At 37.6% G+C, this 10518-nt stretch overlaps 1 long non-coding RNA gene across 1 annotated transcript in view; it reads left to right on the top strand.

Moving 5' to 3' along the window:
- Positions 1–466: 466 nt before the first annotated feature.
- LOC127564571 (uncharacterized) overlaps positions 467–10518 on the top strand; it is a 33217-nt gene continuing 23165 nt past the window's right edge. Inside the window, exon 1 of the long non-coding RNA XR_007954304.1 lies at positions 467–1836. This is a non-coding gene — a long non-coding RNA (uncharacterized LOC127564571). The remainder of the gene's footprint in view (positions 1837–10518) is intronic.

Raw genomic sequence — 10518 nt, 5'->3', positions numbered from 1 at the left:
CAGCTTTCTCACCTTCAAAAAATTCCTGAACCTCCTCCCTCCAACCCCCTCCTCTCATTGATGAGCTTCTTGAAGAATCTGCACTTTGAGGAAGTGTTCAGACCAATCCTCCTTCACTACCCTTACAGCTTTCCCCTGACTCTCTAGCTCAGAGCATCATGCCTCTGTGAGAGCACCCTCTCCACACTCTCTCTCCCAGCACCCCCTCCCTCTCAGCTCTCTTATTCGCGCTCTTTCTAGAATGGAAGCTCTTGAGGGCAGGCAATCTCTTATTACTCCTATTTCCATTCCCAGTGCTTAGCACCATCCTTGGCACATGGTAAGTGCTTAATAAATGCTCGTTGGCTCGGGCAATACGCACCGAGAGATCGTGTAACGGGGGCAGGGCTCGGTCCCTGAGGGGCTCAGCAGAATTCCCCCGCTCGCACTTCTGAGCGCGCATGTTTGGTGCTTAAGGATTTTGGAACTAGCAATTCTTTGGTTCCGGTGACAGCAGCCGGGCCAGGGGCCTATCGCTCGGCCCTTAAGAGGAGTCCTCCCATGGACTGTGTGTGTTCCCCGCAGCAGTGGGGGCTGCTTATCCACGTCAGCAGGCTGATGCTACCTGGATTGGACCAGGGCTTCTTTGGCTTGTGTTTCTTTTTCTCGTGACTAAAGGGAGATTGAGACCCCTTTTTCCCCACCTTCCACCTTTCGCGAGGTATCCTCGCGAGTCCAAGAGTCGGGGAGTTTATCCCCCCCTCCCCGTGAGAGCTGGCTAGCGGCCGAGGAGCTCTCTGCGATTGCCCTCTTGGAGAGGACCCCCGTCCGGAGATAAATGAAGAGCTCAGCGGTGATGGGGGTAAAGATGTGAAGCAGAACATGGCTAGGCACAAAGATCAAGGGAAGATAACGGGGAACAGGCCGACCAGACTGGAGAGGCGGGCCGGACCGGGCCGCAGGGCAGACGGGCTGCGTTATGAGCCGTGATCAGCGCGCTGCGCCGGGCTCTCTCCCTTAACTGCGCTCATTTGTTTCACGAGAGCTTTTGACAGGAGGGGTGCGAGGAGGGAGAAGAGGCTCACAGGTAAACAGATATTTTAAAGCAGCTCAGGCGCATTCGCGAGACGCCAGAGGAGACAGGCCCCGGCTTCTCCTCCGTTTGCTATCTCCCTCCTGCCAGAAAGTATCCGGGGTTACACCTTCGCCCTCATCCACTCACCAAGTAAGATCCCTACAGGCCCTAGAAATGCAACTGGCCGATCACCGAGGGTAAGGACAGGCTCCATCACAATGATTTAGCCATGCTCTGAACCAAGAAGAAAGGTTGAATGCTAGGAACTAGACCTTTCCCATCTCCTGCCTGTAGGTAACAAGGCTTCCAAAGAACCAGACAGGATCGGCTTCCCCCAGTCCCAAACGGAGAGTCATTGTCCTTGCAAACATAGCACAGTAGCGTTGCAGCTAAAAAGAACACAGTGACATCCAGCTGAGTCACAGGCTGGAAGTCGTAAAGAATACGGCTGCCAAGGAGAATGAGCCCAGGACGGCCGTGGATTGATCCTTCCAGGCAGGACACTGTGCTTTGTGGAAATCCCCTTGGAAAAGAGACCTGACCAGCCAGGCCCAGCCTAGTGATCCAATTACCTGTCAAGCTCAGCTACACATAATTGAGTCCAGTGAGGAGCCAGGTCAATAAACCAAACCATCTTCTCAGCCCAGTCCAGTAGCATGAACCTGCCGGTCCAAAGTGCCAGCCTCTGAGAGGAACCACCCAATGTCTCATCCATCCCTGATGAACCATCACACTGTGACCAAAGCAGAGTCCGAAACTAGAAGGCACAGTTTTTCAGCATTGTAAGTTGTCTCAGCTATGTGTATTCTTTGCACATATACCTTAATACCTATTTTCATGTATCTGTAGAACAGTGTACCCAGGTTTGAAGTGGGGGAAGAAACAAATACTTTGTAATTTCTGTTTTAAAATTGCCACTTGAGTATGTCTTATTTTAAAGCTAATTGAACCCGTTGGCTAATTGTTAAGGGGAAGTTCGCCAATGAAGTCTAATGATCTATAATATTAGGAACAGTTAATTGTAGAGTTACTCCTAGAACTCAAAAGTTAGAACTTCCTCTAGGGATCTAAAGATAATATACTTCAACCTAGCTGTCTACCATGTGCTCTCCATCATCCTTTAGGCAATCCTAAATTTTCATTCCTCAAAGATAGTAGTTTTTGTGTTTTGTAATTGAAAGAACATTGGCATAAAACGCTAGATTTTTCTTTTTTGTGTAAGGTAAACTGTAGGTTTACTGAAAGAACTAAGCATACAATATGGAGAAAATTTTTCCTCCTGTTTAATCATAAAATCAGTTATCCAGTGGCAGTTTATCTATCTAAATAAATAAATAATTAATTGAATGAATTAATGAATGAATACATATATATACACACATGTATGTGCAGAAATGCATACATATGCATACATGCATACACATATATGTATATACATCTACATTTTTCTTACATATTCATTTAAAAATAATTCAATCTTGAAAAAAGACAGTAAACTAAATGTAAAAGAACTTCCAAAAGAAAAAAAATAATCCAGGTCTATATGGATTTACACTACAATTCTATCAAACTTTTAAAGAACAAGTAATACTTATATTAGACATAGTATTCTCAAAAATTGAGAAAGAAAATTGAGTCGTTGTCAATAAATACTTATGAAACACCTATTATGTGTTAATACTACGCTAAGAACTGGGGATACAAAAAGGGACAAAAAAGTATCCTTGCTCTCAAGGAGTTCTAAGTCTGATGAGGTTGAAAGCAAACAAATAAAAATGGATAGAAAAATGTACAAAAAAGCTTTATACAGAAAAAATGGAAAATAATTAAAGGAGGGAAAGCACTAGAATTGAGAGAAAGGTGTAGATGGGATTTTAGTTGAGTCTGGAATGAAGTCAGGGAAGCCTGGAGGCAAAAGATGAGAAAGAATGCCCACAGCCATGGGATTCAGTGCTTTGTTCCTGGAACAGAGAGGCGGCCAGCATCAGTAGATCAGAGTAAATGAGTAAGTGTAGTTGTAAGATGACTAGAAAGGTGAGAGGGCAAGGGGGTGAGGGACTAGGTTATGATGGGCTTTGAATACCAAGCAGAAGATTTTGTATTTAATCCTAGAAGTGACAGGGAGCCACTGCAGTTTATTAAGTAGGGGAGATGACATCTTTGGAATCCCAGTGGAGGACAGACAGAAGTGGAGGGAGTTTTGAGGAAGGGAGACCTACAAGCCAGACATTGTAACAGTCCAAGCAGAAGGTAATAAGGGGTTGCACCATGGTAGCAATAGTATCAGAGGAGAGAAAGAAATAGTATTTGAAATATTAAACAATTTGAGGGATATTTCAAAGTATATTTGAGAACTGTGACAGACGGGTAAGAGAGTGAGGAGTTGAGAATGATATCTGGGTTGCAAACCCAAAGAACAGGGTATTGGTCCTTTGTAATAGTGATGGTGATGAAAAGATAGGATCAAGGGAGGGTTTTCTAAAGTTGGGAGACATCCAGGCACAAGGATAGACTGTAAGGAAGAAGCCGGTAGAAAAGGAGAGATGAGAGAAAAGTAATAAAGGATGAGAAAAGGTTGAAGGAGATGGGATGGAATGGGCTACCTTTTCATATGAAAAAGGAAGAAGAAGAAGATAGTGGCAAAGGCAACTGAAAGATGAAGAAGAGAAGAAAAGAAGGAGCTCATAGTGAGTAGTCTCAATGATTTTCTCTAAATATAAGGTAAATATACTCCTAATAGCTAGACTGTGAAGGATAAAGCGAAGAAAGAAAACAATAAACATATCACTAATAAATATTGGTTCAAAAAATGTCAAGTGAAACCCTACCAAAAAGACTATGGCAATTTTTTTTGACACAAAAAAAGTATTTCTAACCATCAAAATGAATTTCTACTAGGGATACAAAAATACTTCAATATTGAGCAAATAATTAAAATGATAATATAATGGGAGATGCTTCTATAAGGGCCAAGTCATGGGAGTATGCACATTTGCTATTCCTGCCTCTGGAAATCCATGAAGAACCTGATTGTCCACTTGTGAGCATATACAGGCATTCTGCAACTATTTCCTGTTTTTCTCAAGTGAAAAACAAAACTTGGGTTGACTGCTGAGCAGCAGTTGACAATGCAGAAAAAAGCTCAAACCCACCTTTGCTTTTATCTCTTCTGAGGGTTTTTTGGGTGTGGAACACTGCATATGATCTTGTTTTTTTAATGTCTTGATAAGTTTTGCTGATTTTTTTCTTTTCATTAATTTTTTTTAAGGAAAAACATTTCTTGGGGGCAACTAGCACTTACTACTTCCTAGCTGTGTGACCCTAGGCAAGTCACTTAACCCCAACTGAAATTCTTTGTGAGGATCCAGATCTCCTCCACAAAAGAAACAAAGTAGCACTTCCAGGCAAATGTAAAGTGGATAAAAATTTAACAAAAATTGTTTTAAATTTTCAAATTTTGGGGCAGGCAGTAATCTTCCTGGGACAACTAGAGAAGATCTGAAAATGGCAAGGAGGACATTTAGGGTTGGGGTCTGGGAGCAGGAGATGGGGCCCAGGCCAAGAAGGGTTAGCCCGGGCCCTGATAGCTAGCTGTTGGCTTCTTTAGAGCCCACAGTTACTTACAAGAGGTATTAGTTCTGAGGCAGGGGGGAGAACTGCAGAAGGCCCTAAAGCCAAAGGCACTAATCCCCCTGGGATCAGGAATGATTAAACTAACAAAGTAAGCTATAATTTAAAAATATATGTAAATTTTTTAAAAAACAGGCAAAGGAGAAAGAACCCAACCCTAAAAAGTAACTATGGGAATAGAAAAGACAAGGATTCATCTTCAAAGAAGGATACTGAAGCAAAAAATGTCTCTCCTATTCCAGAAAGTAAAGTCAAATGGTCATCTGCCTCAAAAGAATTCATAGAACTAAAAAATAAGACTTTAAAAATCAAATGAGAAAAAATTTGGAACACAGAGTTTTGCAAGGAGAATGTTAAAAAACTATCTTTGCATGTATTTTTAAAATATAAAACTATTATTTTTTTAATCAAATGAGAGAAGGAAAAAATTAAAAATTAAAAAAGAAATCCAGGAAAAACAGGAAGATTATGAAAAGAAAACCTACCAACTTGAAAAGGAGATCCAAAAACTTAAGGGAAAAATGACTCCTTGAAAACTAGAATTGGTCAAGGGGAAGCCAGTAAAGCTATAAAAGACCAAGAAAATATAAAAATAGAATATAACGAATGAAAATAAAAGAGAATATGAAAGATCTCATAAGAAAAACAATTGATTTAGAGAACAAATCAAGAAAACATAGAATAATCAGACTACTTGAAAGTTACAATCAAAAAAATCTTTATATAATACGAGAAATGCTCCAAGAAAATTATCCTGAAGTGTTAGAAGAAGAAAAGGTAGAAAGAGAAAAAAAAATCCATTAATCACCACTTGAAAGTGATCCTATAAGAAAAATTTACAGAAACATCATAACCAAATATCAAAACCCACAAGTCAAGAAGAAAATATTACTAGCAACAAGGGGAAAAAAAAACACAATTCAAATACAGTAGATCACACAAGACCTAGTAGTGTTCCAAGACTGCAGGTCATGGAACACTCTATATGAAAGATCAAAAAGAACTGGAGTTAAAGCCAAAAACATTATACTCAGCAAAGGAAAGAATAATCCTGAACCAAAAAAATTAGATATTTGATGAATTGCCAGACTTTCAGGATTTTGTTGCAAAAGATGTGAAGTTAATAGAAAATTTAATATATAAGATCCAAGAGAAATATAAGATAAACAGGTATATATAAGGTAAATAAGCTAAGACTAATTACAAGGGCCTCAGAAAGGACTAACTGTTTATGTTTTATACATGGAAATGTAAACCATATGTCTAAGACTGTCATTAGGAATTGAATTTAGGAATTAGGAAAGAAAGATTGGGGTAGAGATGAGTATAATGTGGTTCTAAAAAAACAAAACAGTGTAGGAAAAGGTATTATGTATATGTATGTATGTAAATATATATACGTATATATACTTGTATTACACATATCTGTGTATGTGTATAAAAGTTTTCCAAAGTCAAAAATAAATGAGGGCTTACCCTCTTGAGGGAGGGATTTGTAAAGGAAACCCTACTCACATCAAATCTAATCTAATCTAGATTAAATCAGATCTAGGTTAAAAAGAGAACAACATATACATTTAGAGGAGACTACAAATCTTCTGAATTTATAAAGAAATAAGAGGATGAGAGAATAGGATGAGAGGATATATAGAAAGGTATATAGTTTAATAGGAATGGGATAAAGAGGAAGGAGAAGATAAGGAAGAGATCCTTGGAGAAGGAAGGGAGGGCAAATAATAAGAGGGCAAGATAGTGGGTGGAAGTAAAGCAGAGGAATCAGGAGAGACAGGAAACAAGAAATACACACAAACATGATAATAAAGATCAGGAATAAAGTTTATTAGGTTAAAAAAAGCAGAAGTAGTGATCATGATTTCAGACAAAAGTTAAAGCTTTTAAACTAGATTTAATAGAAAGAAAAATAGGGAAAAACTATACTGTATGTCAGCCATATTAATAAAACTGTTTTGACTATTTAAAATAACTAGACAGTATAAAGTTAGAATATTTCTTAGTATAGAAAATGATGAATCAATAGATTTAGAAAAATATGAAAAGACCTAAGACTTATGAAGGAAGGTGGTATTTACTTTCAGAGAAACAAAGAGCAAAGAAGCATAATATGGTCTTACATAGATGTATATGAATACACATAAGTATGATTTTATATATTTATTTATTTGTCTATTTGTATGTTTGTATGTAAAAATATGGTATGTATATATATGTATATATATACACATATATGTAATAAATATATCTGTGCTAAGTTGTAGCCCTATTGAAGAAATGGGGGAAGGAGGAAAAAAGAATTTAAAAATGTACACAGCAGAAAATAAAAGAAAACCTACAATGAAGTAAAGAAAATATGGAAAATATGTAATATTTATTACATAGACTTTCTTGAAATGGAAATTTATTATTTATATTTTGAATCCTCTCACATTCTTCTGTGTACGTGGCAATGGTTTTTTTTTTCTTTTTCTATTTTGCATTTTAAGTTTTAAATAAATTAATTTTAAAAATTCTTTGTAATAATGATGGTTTTCTAGAAGAGGGAAAGGGAAGGATACAGGGGAAAATCTAGATGATACAAAAATAAAAAAGAAAGATATCAGTAAAAATCATCTTAATAGTTTCCTTTAAGTCAGAGAAAAGCAAAACTCATCAGACTATCTCTGGGCTACATAGACCAGACCAGAACAGACCAGCATAACCCATTCATCCAAAGGCTACATTATCCAATCAGAGCAGAGTTCACAGCAAATAGCTCAGGATGATGCTCCAGGCATAGCAAACCAGCCTAGCCAGTTCTTCCTATACAGAAAAGCAGTACCAGTACCTGTTTTTCTACTTTCTCCTTATAAGAATTATCACCTCTTTTGAGCTTCTCAGGCCTCTGAAAGATAATAGCTGAAATTACAATCTTCATTCAGCTAAAGACTTCCCAATAATTGACCACTTCTACCGCCAAATAGTTCTGGCAAGTTATATTCTGATTCACTGCTGTCTTTCATCTTCTACCAGATTCCTCAGTCTTCAATCTCAATTTCTTTTCCTATTTACTAATGGCTTAAATCAGAGTCTCTTGGATTTTAAGTCACTTACCTTTCATTTAATTAGTAACAACTCATCAAATTTCCCCTTAAAAATAAACTTAAAAAAATATTATATCTTATTCTCCAAATGTTTATGAGTTCTCTTTTTTTCCAGTTTTACCATCTTTCCTATAGTTTGTCCTTTATGCTTGAAGAGGATCAAAATCACATCAGTATGTCAGAATTAATGTACATATGTCAGATTTTAGTCATAAAATGTATATATAAATGAGCTGAGGACCCTGTGACTCTTAATTTTTCAAATCTCACTTTGTATACTTCAACTATATTTTAATACACATATTTTTCTAGTTTATTTTATATATATATGTATGTATATATATATATATGTTCTTTCTCTGCTTCCTTTAAACCATCAAACTATTCAAATGAACATGAGATATTTTATATTGTTTACAGTGTTTTGAATCGCTATATTTATGCCACAGCTGATTTTTTTTCTCCAAAATTGCTCAAATTCCATCTGAAGGCTATGTTTCTTCATATACATTTTAGCAGATTTAAAAATCAAAGTTCTTTTCATATTCCTTTCAGATGTCAAAATATCTGATATAACAGTGACAAGAGGTTACATTCTATAACTATTTAAATCTTTTCCTTTATATAAACATACCCTTTCTTTTGCCCCTTTCAGCACTAAATTGCTTCATATAAAAAGAGCTTTAACAGGATAGAATATTTTTAAAAAGAATATTAAATGTAGGCCAGTAGGGGAAAGATTATAAGGAGACTAGAAAGGTAGGAAAGGAACAGATTTTGAAGAATTTTAAATGCCAAACAATGGATTTTATATAGGGCATCCCAATTACTTTTACTAGATTAAAATTGCACTAAGACTTTTGGGATATCCTGTATTTTATTAACAAGAGAACCACTGAATAAAGGTGGTAGAGGTGGTGGTGGGGTTTGACAAGATCAGATTATAATTTAGGAAAATCATTTTGGTATATGTACAGAGGATAGATTGGTATGGAGAGAGATTTGAGGAAAGGAATCAATTAGAAGATTATTACAATGGTCTAGATAATGACAACCTGAACCAGGGTGGTTGCTATGTGAGTGGAGAAAAGGTCATGTATCTGAGTTATGTTGTAAAAAAGGAAATTACAAGATTTGGATATGTAGAATGAGAAAGAAGGAAGATTCAAGGATATTACTAAATTGTGAACCTCAGTAACCAGAAAGACAGTAGTTCCTTTGATAGCAATAGAAAATTTCAGAAGTACTGGGCCTATATCCTAAAGAGATCTTAAAGGCGGGAAAGGGATCCACATGGGCAAAAATGCTTGTGGCAGCCCTCTTTGTAGTGGCAAGAAACTGGAAACTGAGTGGATACTCATCAATTGGAGAATGGCTGAATAAGATACGGTATATGAACGTTATAGAAGATTATTGTTCCGTAAGAAATGATCAGCAGTATGATTTCACAGAGGCCTGGAGAGACTTACATGAGCTGATGCTGAGTGAAATGAGTAGAATCAGGAGATCGTTGTACACAGCAACAAGAAGATTATACAATGATCAATTCTGATGGACTTGGCTCTTTCCAACAATGAGATGATTGAGGTCAGTTTCAATGATCTTGTGATGAAGAGAGCATCTGTACCCAGAAAGAGGACTGTGGGAACTGAGTGTGGATCACAGCATAATATTCTCTCTCTTTTTGTTGTTGTTCGTTTGCATTTTGTTTTCTTATTCATTTTCTTTCCTTTTTGATCTGATCTTTCTTGTGCAGTAAGATAATTGTACAAATATATTTACATATATTGGATTTAACATATATTTTAATATGTATAACATGTATTAGATTACTTGCCATCTAGGGGAAGAGGTGGGAGGAAAGAGGGGAAATATTGGAACATAAGGCTATGCAAGGGTCAGTGTTGAATAATTATCTTTGCATATGTTTTGAAATTAAAAACTTTAATAACTAAATTAACGAATGAATGAATAAAAGAAAATTTCAGAAGTAGGAAGGACTTGGGTAGATAGAAATGAATTGTGTTTTGGATATCTTAAATTTGAAATGGCTATGACAAAATTTACAATAAGCAGCTGGAGATATGGAAGTGGAGGTTAGAAGATAGATTGACTGTATAAGTGATCTGGGAATAATCTGTTATCCTAACTGTCCACAGAAGGGAGTAATGTATGAGAAGATTGGAAAAGTAGGACTGGGCCAGGCCTTTAAAAGCCAAACAGAGAAGTTTATGTTCCATCCTGGAAGTTACTGGGAGCACCTTGAAGAGGGAGGATGACACGGTCAGAATTGTTTGGGGCGATGACTTTAACAGCTGAATGGCCTGGAAGAGGAAGAGTTGGGGCAAGTTGTTCAATCACTGGGCCATTCTAACAGTCCAGGTATGAGGTAAATGCGGCCTGTACAAGGGTGTGGTAGTCAAGATGGACTCGTACAGGACTTGGCAACAGATGGGCCTGGGGAGCTGGTGAGAGGGATCCAGAACACGCGTGCTGCAAGCCTGGGGACGAGCTTTAGGCCCACAAGCTGCCGCCTGCCCATTGCCACCACTTGAGCACAGAAAGCCCTGGAAGCCGCCAGCTCACTTCCCGATCCCTTATCACCACGAGTCCTAGTCCAGCTCTCCCGAAACACCAGAGCGACAAAGTTATCCATGGAGTCAGGACGGGCCGGAATCGCCACAGAGTGCTCACCACACAATTCTGGTAAAGTGATCTAAAGCTCGTGGGCCCTGA

Source organism: Antechinus flavipes, chromosome 5, assembly GCF_016432865.1.
Source record: "Antechinus flavipes isolate AdamAnt ecotype Samford, QLD, Australia chromosome 5, AdamAnt_v2, whole genome shotgun sequence".
NCBI lineage: Eukaryota > Metazoa > Chordata > Mammalia > Dasyuromorphia > Dasyuridae > Antechinus > Antechinus flavipes.
The sequence above is the reverse complement of the archived record's forward strand: the minus strand, read 5'-3'. Positions and strand labels throughout refer to the sequence as shown.